General features: G+C 38.1%; 1 pseudogene; it reads left to right on the forward strand.

Moving 5' to 3' along the window:
* Positions 1 to 104: 104 nt before the first annotated feature.
* On the forward strand, positions 105 to 1,965 carry LOC136323034 (sorting nexin-16 pseudogene; annotated as a pseudogene).
* Positions 1,966 to 12,313: the final 10,348 nt, after the last annotated feature.

A 12,313-nucleotide genomic window follows, 5' to 3' on the forward strand; every position in this document is an offset into this window, starting at 1 on the left:
ACCCGGAGTCCGCAGTCTCGCAGAGGCGGGCGGAGGCGCGGGGGCCAGGGCTGTTGGGGCGGCGGGTCACGTGAGGTCGCTCAGACATGTGGGTGGAGGAGTTGCGGGAAAGGAGAGTCGAGTTTAACCGTCACTGACGGGACTGTAAGGTATTTTTCCCCGTCGAGAAGGAAGGAAAAGGGCTCGGAGCCGCAAAGTGTGGAATAAGTAAACGGCTTTATTGAGTACAGAGCGCACACCCCGCCCGGCAAGGTTCCCTGGCCCCGAGGAAAGAAAGATGGAGGCTAAGGAAGTTGCAAAGATTAAACCTCGCGGCAAATATTTAAAGGGTCCCTCTAGGGAAGTGGAGCTACTGTGACGTGGTGAAATTTCACTGGCTGGCAGACGATCGCTTCTTTCCAAATGGTTCCTGGGAAGCTTCCTTTGGCAGGCTTGATTGTGGGCGGTCCTAGCCAAAGTAGGCAGGTCTGAGTCCCTACGTCACCATCCCTCCATCCACCAACCTTACAGGGACCGCTGAGTGGGCTCAGGTAGCAAATTCCCCAAAAGAAAATAATGGATTGCGCATTAGTTCTTATCTAAGTGTGTGGACTCAGCAGTGTGCAGGTTTGTGGCAAAGCCCCTAAAAGGATGGCAACTCCTTACGTCCCCGTTCCCATGCCCATAGAGAACTCTGCCTCCAGCTTTACAACTAACAGAAATCAAAGAAGTTCTTCTTTTGGGAGTGTCTCAACAAGCTCAAACTCTTCCAAAGGCCAGGTAGACGACTCAAATATGGGAACCTTGAAACTGACAAGTGTACCTAATCAAGTGGATAGCACCTCATCGGTGTGTAGCAGCCCCCTGGTTAGGACTAAATTTACAAATGCACACTCTTCCATTGAGTATTCTACTAGACAAAGAGAAAGTGAAGAACTGAATCCTGAAGCAGAGAATTTGGAAGACAGGCCTTCCACACCTACCATTCTGGGCTACGAGGTGATGGAAGAGCGAGCTAAATTCACTGTATATAAAATACTAGTAAAGAAAAACCGGGAGGAAAGCTGGGTGGTGTTCAGAAGATACACTGACTTCTCGAGGCTAAATGATAAATTAAAAGAGATGTTTCCAGGCTTTCGATTAGCACTTCCACCAAAACTCTGGTTTAAAGATAATTACAATAAGGACTTTTTAGAAGATAGACAATTAGGATTACAAGCACTTCTTCAAAATTTAATAGCTCACAAGGACATTGCTCACTGCCTGGCAGCGAGAGAATTTCTTTGTCTGGACGATCCACCAGGTCCATTTGATAGCCTGAAGAAAGCAGGGCTTTCTGTGAAACTTTAGAGGAGACAAACTATCATTTTCAGAAAGAATTACTTGAAAAACAGAAAGAGGTGGAGTCACTGAAGAAGCTGCTCAGTGAGAAGCAACTTCGCATAGACGCGCTGGAGAGCAGGCTCAGAGCGCTGTGCTTGGAACCTGACGAGTCACTACACTTGTCAGGGACGGAAGGTGAGCAGGCCCCTGCAGGGGCCGTCTCCTGTGTATGACACTGATCAAGGAGTTGTGGATGAAGAATCCAGAGCTGAGGACAAGCCATGCCTGTGTTTCTGTGAACCCGAAAGCCCTATGTCGGAGATAGAGGCGGCAGAAGTGGCCTACAGCGCCGACAGGGACTAACCTCACCCTCACCAGATGCGCAAAGGCAGCAGGCAGCGAGAGGGAAACAGCAAGGATGCACATGTCACAGTTTACATGGAGAAACGTTTTCTAAGTTATTGGGTTAGGAAATATATTCGTTAATGCTTTAATGATCTTTTTCACCTTTGGATTTAGTACACTAAAAAATCCATGTTAGAGTTCTGTTATTGAGACCCACGTTCTTAATTACTGTGCATAAATTATTTTGGTGTTTTAACAGTATATTGATCCAAATGAATGTGTGTTTAAATCATCAGTTATACCAGTCAAATGGAAATAATCTGCGTGTTGCTTTCTGGTTAATAGATACTTCTTTGTATCTCTGACATGATAGAGTTTCACTAACAGCTTAAATTAGAGGTAAAGAATTGAGTTTTAAATATTGACATATTTACCATCTGTAAATAAAAATTGTTTGTTTAGGATGTTACTGCTATTTAAAAGTAGAAAACTTTCTAGTACCAAAGGAAAACTATTTGAAAAAGCTATAATAACAGTGAAAGTGAAAATACTAGTGATAAAATATAATTAGCTTTTATTTTAAAAGTTAATTCATTAATACAAAAATACTGTATCCCAGTTTATTGTTACAGTTTATTTTCCACATAATATTTATCTTAAACCTCTACCTGTAGAATCAGTGAGTTTGCCTTTTCCAGAATACTACCTCTTTTTGCTAATCAAGGCATACTCTTTTGAATATATATTATAGATTCTAAACAAATAGGGAGTTACACAAAAAAATAAAAATAAAAAGCCATATATATATACTACAAAGTTCCTAGCTATGTTGACTCCTGGCATTGCATTTTTATTTCTATATGTGAAAACACATTATTATTATCTATTCCTGGCCGATTTTCTCTTTAATATATTTAGCCAAGTGATGCACTTTATGGTAATTAAACTCTTTTGTGCCAAGTTTTTTTTTAAAAAAGAATCAGTCATAAATAAAGAACATATTAAATGAAGAATAACTTATAGGGAATCAACAGTAGATTCTCTCTGATGAAGTTATTCTCTCAGATGAAGCAGAGTATCAAATCAGAGATTTGGAAGAGAAGAAGGCAGAAAACACCCAATCAGAATAGCAATAAAAATAATAATAATAATAATAATTCAAAAAGTGAAGAAAATATAAGGGTCCTCTGGGAAAACTTCAAGCATATCAACATTCACATCATGGGGGTGCCAGAAGGGAAAGAGAGACAGCAAGAAAGTGAAAATCTATGTGAAAAAATAATGACAGAAAACTTCTCTAACCCGGAGAAGAAAACAGACATAGAAGTCCAGGAAAGTCAGAGTCCCAAGTAAGATGAACCCAAAAAGTCCCACACCAAGACATCATAATTAAAATACCAAAGGTTAAAGACAAAGAGAGAATCTTAAAAGCAGCAGGAGAAAAGCAGTTAGTTACTTTCAAGGTTGCTCCCATAAACTGTCAACTGAATTCAATAGAAACTTTGCAGGCAAGAAGGAACTAGAAAAAATATTCAAAGTGACAAAAAGCAAGGATCCACAACCAACATGACCCAGCAAAGCTATCATTTAGGATCAAAAGACAGAAAAAGAGCTTCCTAGACAAGATAAAGCTGAAGGAGTTTATCACAGCCAAACCAGTATTATATGAAATGTTAAAGGGAAATAGATTAAAAAGATAAAGGGGTTAAGAAGTATAAATTGGTAGTTACAGAATAATCTTGAGGATGTAAAGTACTGCATAGAAAATATAATCAGTAATGTTGTAATAACTATGTATGGTGTTAGATGGGTATTAGATTTATCAGAGTGATAATTTAGTAAGTTATACAATGTATAATCTAATTATATATATACAGTGTGTCCATAAAATCATGGTACACTTTTGACCGGTCACAGGAAAGCAACAAAAGACGATAGAAATGTGAAATCTGCACCAAATAAAAGGAAAACCCTCCCAGTTTCTGTAGGATAATGTGGCAGCATGTGCGCATGTGCAGATGATGACGTAACACCGTGTATACAGCGGAGCAGCCCACAGCCATGCCAGTTGAGATGTGGACGATACAGAGGAAAGTTCAGTGGCTGACTAAATTCGAATCCGTGACCAAAGTGCAACGTGAATATTGGCGCGTTTATAATGAAGTGCCACCACATAGGAATAACATTACTCGGTGGGATAAGCAGTTGGAGGAAACCGGCAGTTTGGTGGAATAGCCCCGTTCTGGTAGGCCATCAGTCAGTGACGAGTCTGTAGAGGCTATACGGGATAGCTACCTAAGGAGCCCTAAAAAATCTGTGTGTGAGCCCACATCGAACTGCACTGAATAGGTATGAAACTGGGAGAGTTTTCCTTTTGTTTGGTGCAGATTTCACATTTCTATTGTCTTTTGTTGCTTTCCTGTGACCGGTCAAAAGTGCACCATGACTTTACGGACACACTGTATATATATATATTTTTTAATTTGGTGAGAGGAGGGGAGGCAGAGACAGACTCTTGCATGTGCCTCAACCGGGATCCACCCTGCAAGCCCACTAGGGAACGATGCTCTCTGCCTATCTGGGACCCTTGCTCGGATGCAACCAGAGCCTTTTTTTTTTTTTTTTTTTTTTTTTAGTGCCTGAAGCAGAGGCTATGGAGCCATCCTCAGCGTCCAGGGCTATCTGGCTCTAATCAAGCCATGGCTGCAGGAGGAGAGAAAAAGAGAGAAGGAGAGAGAGGCAAAGGGGTGAGGGGATAGAAGCAGATGGGTGCTTCTCCTGTGTGCCCAGACCAGGAATCAAACCTAGAACATCCACATGCTGGGCTGATGCTCTACCACTGAACCAACTGGCCAGGGCCATTTTTAATTTTTAATGTAAAATTTGAAGGTGTAAAAATCCTCTTTGAGATCATTTGGAACAAAATAGTGACAGTTCCCTCTTGTCTACTTTGAGTTTAAAAAAATTACATGGCCCTGGCCACATAGCTCAGTCGGTTGGAGCATCATCCCGGAGCACGGAGGTTGCCGGTTCGATTCTAGGTCAGGGCACATACAGGAGCAGCTCAATGTTCCTGTCTCTCTCTCTGCCCCTGCCTTTCTCAAATAAATAAATGAATAAATATTTTTTAAAAAATTACATGGCCTATCTGGTGGTATGTCTTTTAGGGTAACCCAATGTGCCTACAAATGCTTTTTCTTTGCAAGTACAGTACTGTAAATCTCCTGTCTCAATATGAGATTTAAAGACATAGAGCATTTAGCTAATCCAAAACCTTAGAGGCTAACCACTCAGCCTGGAACAAAAGGCCTAGGATTATTACACCTGACTATGCTCTCTTTTTTATCATATAAAGTTACAGATACATTGCTTCTTTATATGTAATGAAGACTTCTCTCAGTCTTCAAATTTATTACAGAACTCTTGTTCTCTCAGAAATATAATCTTTAATTCCCAAACTCAATTAATGTTGAATTTTATAGGCACAAATATCATGAAGTAAAGCATGAAGGCATGAAACATGTTACTTCTAATAAAAATGTTAGTTCCCCAAACCATGGAGGTTGTCATCTACTCGACTAAAACTCTAAGGTTTTCAGTGGAGAAAGACCAGGTCGTGCTCCCTTCCGCTCTGAGGCTGCTTATAAGTTTTTCATCTCTCAATTTCCAGTCCAGACAAACCTTGAAGCTATATTTTATTTTCTATATTTACTTAGCAATTCCTCTTTGAAACTACCTAATCCATCACTTGAACAACAAATGCTATTCTTACTAAATTTGAGTTTACAAAAATTTTACTTGAAGCTTTCCAAAATAAGACAAATATTGCTCTATATTTTCTCTTGTAAAAAAGCATTAGGATATGGGGAATCTGCTACAATAAAACTTTCAAATTTATTAACATAGCAGCTAATTCTTTAGTAGAAAAATTGTTTATCACTAGGGCTCAATAAGGAACTATTTTGTTGTGTATTTGGAATATTTTGCTGATTTAATTTCACTTCCTCCCTAAATAGAGGATAGGGACACCTCTGAGTGAACTTTCTATCCTGCCTCCCAAATCGTCTGTCCCTACTTTTTTCACTCATTATCTATAAAGCTCATAGAAGTAAGTTGTAAAAAAAAAATTGTGGACAAATAAGACTAGAAGTGAACGACAGAGAAATAAATTTGTCCAGTTTTACCATGACCAACAAATATCTTAGTATCTTAGTAACATAAAACAAACAAACAAAAATAATTAAGAGATATGTGGGTCTCCTGACAGTGGCTGTATGAAGTGTATTATTTATACACTTGAAAACAGCTTCAGTTCATTTTATCCTCATAGAAGTGGTTTGGCACTCCCAAATAATGTTGGTTGACAAACAGAGCTTAATTTAATTGAATGGTTGATTTTAAAACTTACGTATGGACTTCCAAAGAGATTAAATTCTAGCATTCCAATGACTGACATATGCATATCTCTTCAACTGGAAAAGTTATCATCTAGCCAATGGCCAGTGTATTTCCCATTCCCAACAAATGTTGAATGATCCAAAACAAATTCTTTTTTTTTTTTTTTTTTTTTTTTATTTATTCATTTTAGAGAGGAGAGGGAGAGACAGAGAGAGAGAAGGTGGGGAGGAGCTAGAAGCATCAACTCCCATATGTGCCTTGACCAGGCAAGCCCAGGGTTTTGAACCGGCGACCTCAGCATTTCCAGGTCGACGCTTTATCCACTGCGCCACCACCGGTCAGGCCAAAACAAATTCTTGATTTCCTGTAGCATTCTGAAAAGCACTGAGAAAACATAAGAAAAACTTCTTTCAGTATTATTCTAAAAAGATTCTTCCCCACCCACACACGAAAAAAAAAACAAAAACAAAAAAACCATATGATCTTAAAGGGTATGAACAATTCTCTATTTCATGAAGCTTAAACATTTTATCAAAAGTAAAATCTGGGTGAATTTGAAATGGAGGGAATGAAGAGAATCAAAAGTGAATTTACCATATGGAAACTATTTTACACATTTTACGCCAACAGCTGTTAAAAGCCAATGCTAAACATCCAAACCAAATTTTCTCTCACTAAACTTTTCTTATGAGTTATGCTAGAGTGCAGGTAGTACATGGTTTCTCAACCATGGCTGTATATTAAAAACATCTGAGAGCTTTAAAAGAAAAAAGAAAAGGAAGGCACCATTCTTGATCAATTAAATCAGACTTTCCAGGAATGAGTACTAGACATCAACATTTTTTTAAAATTCTGTGTTCTTTTAATATGCAACAATGGCAGCTTTTATACTAACATTGAACATGCCAGTGATTTTTGTTTGATAATTGATTATAATTCCTTAGTGAAATTTTACATGTATATGAAAAATAATATATGTGTAGATATTTAGTAGTATTATAAGTTTCCTGGTTTGGTTGTTCTTTCGTTTGAGTTTAACTTGTATGTTTAACCGTTTCTTTTTTCCTTTAACATCTAAATCTGGTCTCCACTCTATTTTAGCGCCACTCCTAACTTTGATTGCCATTGATATTTGTCTAGTATTTCTTTTGGCCTCTTCTATAAAACCACCCTGTAACTTCACTGAAACTCTGACAGTTGTTTCAACCCGTTCATGTACATTATACATAGTAAAAATTAATTTATTTAAAAAATTGATATATCCTTTCTTGTACTAGAAAACTTGGCTAAAATCTAGTGACTATAAAGCTCCTTGAATGCAGGGACATACTTCTGTTTTGTTTATTGATATATTCCCCAGTGCCTAAAACAGCCCCTGTCACATTGTGTAGTTGTTCCATAAATACTTTTTGAAAGCATGAAGGGAGAAAGAATAATTTTTAAAATACTTTCTTGGATCCTGGAATAGATGTCAGTCTCACCATATTCATACACAAATTTCTTAGAAGATTAACATATGTTTAAGTATGTAAGGAATAATATCATTTAGCCTTGGCTAATAAAGATGAAGTTCCAAAAATTAATTATCAGGAAAGGAAACATAAATTTGAGCAATGATTGTCATTGAGGATTGAGACTCATCTCATGGACAGCGTCGTACTTTCAATTCTGTTTTATGAGAGAATTATTAGGCTTTACAGGGTGGCTATTATTAATTGGTTCTGTAGGGGCTAGAAGCCTGGAAAGATTCAAATATAAGATGAGTTACTTAGGCAAAGTCACATAGTTATTGCCTGTTAGAGTCAACAGAAAAAAAAAAATCAAGGACTTTTTCTCTCTTATCACTCTCTTCAAGAATAAAGTCTATGCCGGGTCCTCCCAATATTTCTTTTCATACTTTCGGGTGAGAGCTAAAATTTTAGCTAAAGAAGAAGTTAAAATTTATTTGATGCTATGCTTAACTATTTTTAATATTACTTATAAATAAAACATTAACTGAAATAGGTTTTGCAATCAAACAAATGTAGTTTAAACTTCATCCAGCTCTTTAGTATAAAATACATGCAACAGAGACAGAAAGAAGACGAGAGGAGCAGGAAACATCAACTCCTATATGTGCCTTGACTAGGAAAACCTGGGACCCCGAACCTGCGGCCTTTGGCATTCTGGGTCAACGCCCCATCCACTGCACCACCACAAGTCAGGTTAGAGTATGAGCTTCTTTAGGATGTTGAATGTCTTTCAAGTAGTGACAACAGTGTTACAATAACATGGCAAAAAATTTTTACCTGGATCTTGAATTTATGAGACATAGTTGGCTATTAGCATTAAGACTAAGTTGGATTTCTCTTAGATAAACAAAGTTAGTTTCACATTAGAAAATCAATCAATATATTTTATATATGAACATATTTAAAAAGAAGCATATATTCATCTCCAAAGATGCTTTAAATGTTTGAGAAAATTGAACTCTACTAATGATAGAATCTCTTGGTAAAAAGTACTAAAATAAAACTTAACTAATTTTGTTAAGGTTATCTACAAAAATACCTATAGCCAAATTCATAAATAACTGTGAAATATTAAAAACATTTCATTGAGATTGGGAACAAAAATATATCTTCCATTACCCACTCTACTTAATCCTGTACTGGAGTTCTTGTCCAGTGAAATAAGGCAAGAAAAACTAAGTTAAAAGATTAGAATGAAAGGACCAATGCTATGTGTACCTGATGTCAATATCTACATAGAAAGAAAATCCTAAAGAATCAACAGGTATGCCTGACCAGGCGGTGGCGCGGTGGATAGAGCGTCGGACTGGGATGCAGAGGACCTGGGTTCGAGACCCCGAGGTCGCCAGCTTGAGTGCAGGCTCATCTGGATTGAGGAAAAGCCCACCAGCTTGAACCCAAGGTCGCTGGCTCCAGCATGGGGTTACTCAGTCTGCTGAAGGCCCGCGGTCAAGGCACATATGAGAAAGCAATCAATGAACAACTAAGGTGTTGCAACGCGCAATGAAAAACTAATAATGATTGATGCTTCTCATCTCTCTCCGTTCCTGTCTGTCTGTCTCTGTCTATCCCTCTCTCTGACTCACTCTCTGTCTCTGTAATTAATTAAAAAAGAAAGACTGATATGGTTGTACATACTTGTCTGCCAACTTACACTGAATTCTGTCAAAAAAAACTTCAATCAAAGATGAAAGGTCAATTTCTAGGGCCAGCATCAAACCTGAACGTTTCCTACAATGAGGTAGTCCTGCTCAGCTTGGACCTCTACATATAAATTTACTGATGTGTGCATTTTCACAGTTCTGAGAGACCAGAGCTATAATCAGATAGACCTGGACTCCAATTCTGGCACTGCCATGTACTAACCCCATGGCTTTAAGTAAATGTACTTCACTATCTGAGCCTCAATTTCTCCATCTGGAATATCAGAATAGTAATATTTTTAATAAACTTTATTAAAAAAACACTCCTTATTTCACTGTTCTAAGTCTATTACCAAACCTCAGAATACTGGGTGACACAATGGAGATGTTTAACAAATTTTTTAATTAATAGCAATTCTTATTTCATTGTTATGTTGTGAGAATTACATGAAATAATTAGTATAATAGGTCTTTTATATTATTCTCACTTAATAATTTTAATATTAATAAACATCATTACTAATATTTACATTAATAATAAATATTATCACTAATCATTATTACTTCATATGAACTAGACATACTTCTTATGTTACATGTTCTTCTTGTACAATTTACACTTTTTTTTTTTTCATTTTTTCGAAGCTGGAAACGAGGAGGCGCCAGACCAGGATCCACCCGGTATACCCACCAGGGGGCTATGCTCTGCCCCTCTGGGGCGTTGCTCTGTTGCATCCAGAGCCATTCTAGCACCTGAGGCAGAGGCCACAGAGCCATCCTCAGTGCCCGGGCCATTTTTGCTCCAATGGAGCCTTGGCTGTGGGAGGGGAAGAGAGAGACAGAGAGGAAGGAGAGGAGAGGGGTGGAGAAGCAGATGGGCGCTTCTCCTGTGTGCCATGGCCGGGAATCGAACCCAGGACCCCTGCACGCCAAGCCGACGCTCTACCGCTGAGCCAACTGGCCAGGGCCAATTTACACTTTTTAAGTCTAGTCTCAACCTTCCTACTAGGACTTTATGTTTAGTGCTTAGCTTAAATTATGAAGCCTAATCTCAAGGCATTTATTGCAACTTGTGGTAAAGTTGTACACAACCAGCGGCAGAACAGTGAGAGCTACTTTGGAATGACAGAGACACACATCTACTCTATAACAGCAAGTAGAGTGAAGCACGGAGGAGTCATTGATCAACTTATTAACTTGTGTTTCATTCTAGAAATATTTTTCTCCCCATTGTTTCAAGATGTCTCTGATTTCAACATATATTTCTAAAGGCTTTTTAAACGGCATTAGTTCCCAGCAGACAAATTTATTGCTAAGTTTTACCTCTAGAAATATATTTCTTTTTTTTTTAAGAGCATAGGTAAAGGGGTAAGAGAAAGAGGAGTTTGCATATTAGGGTATAGTAATTTTAAAAGTGCTAGGAAAGGGACAGAGATTTGGTGCTCTTCTCTTCCCTAGAGAAGACATTTGAAAGGATGTGGAGCACCTCAGGAAGCTTTCTGGACCTGTAGAATTGTCAAGGTTGCCAAGGTCTGTAAAGATCGCCCACATGCATCAGGGAAACAAAAAAAAGGAACACACTTGAGGCAGACACGGGTTTGGACAACTGGACTTGCATCTCAGCAGAAGCCAAAGACTAAAAGCTCTTCTTCAAATAGTTTTTCTCTAAGACCATTAGAACCTTCCCATGACACAGGAAGTAGAGAGAAGTGGGCTCAAATAATGACTGAGAAAGATTTTTTTTTTCACCTGGGAAGGTTGAGAAAAAAGCTGAGAAGTATATTTTATTTGTTTGAAAGGAAATAAAGTAATGCAGTACTTCCTATATAGCCTGGTTTACATTAAGATGGAGTGTTATAAAATCCATAGCATTTGACAAATAAGAAACTTATCAGACTTTCTGGGGGAAAAATTGAGGAAGGGGTTTTGTAAAAATGATCAAGTCCAAGAAATGTAATCATTTGATTGAGAAAAGGCTAGTGCACAAATTGGTACCAAAGTAAGAAGAAAGTCAACTGAATCTAAATATTAGCAAAAGAAGATATTAATAAAAAATGGGATCATGATGTGGTAGTAGACTAATGGTCCGCAAAACTGTCCATATCCTCATCCTCAGAACCTGTGACTATGATACCTATATGTCAAAAGGGACTTTACAGATGTGGTTAAGATTAAGGAACCTGCAGATAAAGTTAGTTTGGATTATGCTGGTGGGTCCAATCCAATGGCATGATTCTTAAAGGGTGAAAACCTTTGCCAACTGTGTCCAGAAAGACATAATGGTGGAAAAAGAGTTACTATGGAATACTACTCAGCCATACGAAATGATGACATCGGATCATTTACAACAACATGGATGGACGTTGATAACATTATACGGAGTGAAATAAGTAAATCAGAAAAAACTAAGAACTATATGAATCCATACATAGATGGGACATAAAAATGAGACTCAGAGACATGGACAAGAATGTGATGGTAACGGGGGGGGGGGCAAGGATGGAGAGAGAGGGGGCAGGGGAAGGGGAGGGTCACAAAGAAAACCAGATAGAAGGTGACGGAAGACAATTTGACTTTGGGTGAGGGGCATGCAGTATAATCAAATGACAAAATAATCTGGAGAAGTTTTCTCTCAACATATGTACCCTGATTTATCAATGTCACTGCATTAAATTTAATAATAATAATAAGAGTTAAAGTCAGATACAACATCACTGGCTTGAAACATGGAGGAAAGGGACCATGAGCCAAGGAATGTAGTAAGCATCTGGAAGCTGGAAAGGGAATGTAAAAGGACTCCCCTGTAGAGCTTCTAGCAAGGCAGCTCCGCCAACATCTTGATTTTTAACCCAGTGAGCCAAGTGTCAGATTTCTAACCTACAGAACTGTAAGATAATAAATATCTATTGTTCAGCCACTAAATTTGTGATAACGTGTCATTGTTTCAATAGAAAACCAATCAACCTAGCATGATTTCTAAGTATTCCCACTAACAGGTTGGTGCTGATTATAGGGTAATTGAGAGGTAACTCATGGTTGCCATTTCTCTGAGTTGGGAAGCACTCATCTCAAGTATAAAAAAAAATTTCATTCAGTACAATTTTTTAAAAAATA

The sequence above is a fragment of the Saccopteryx bilineata genome, chromosome 2 (genome assembly GCF_036850765.1).
Source record: "Saccopteryx bilineata isolate mSacBil1 chromosome 2, mSacBil1_pri_phased_curated, whole genome shotgun sequence".
Classification (NCBI taxonomy): domain Eukaryota; kingdom Metazoa; phylum Chordata; class Mammalia; order Chiroptera; family Emballonuridae; genus Saccopteryx; species Saccopteryx bilineata.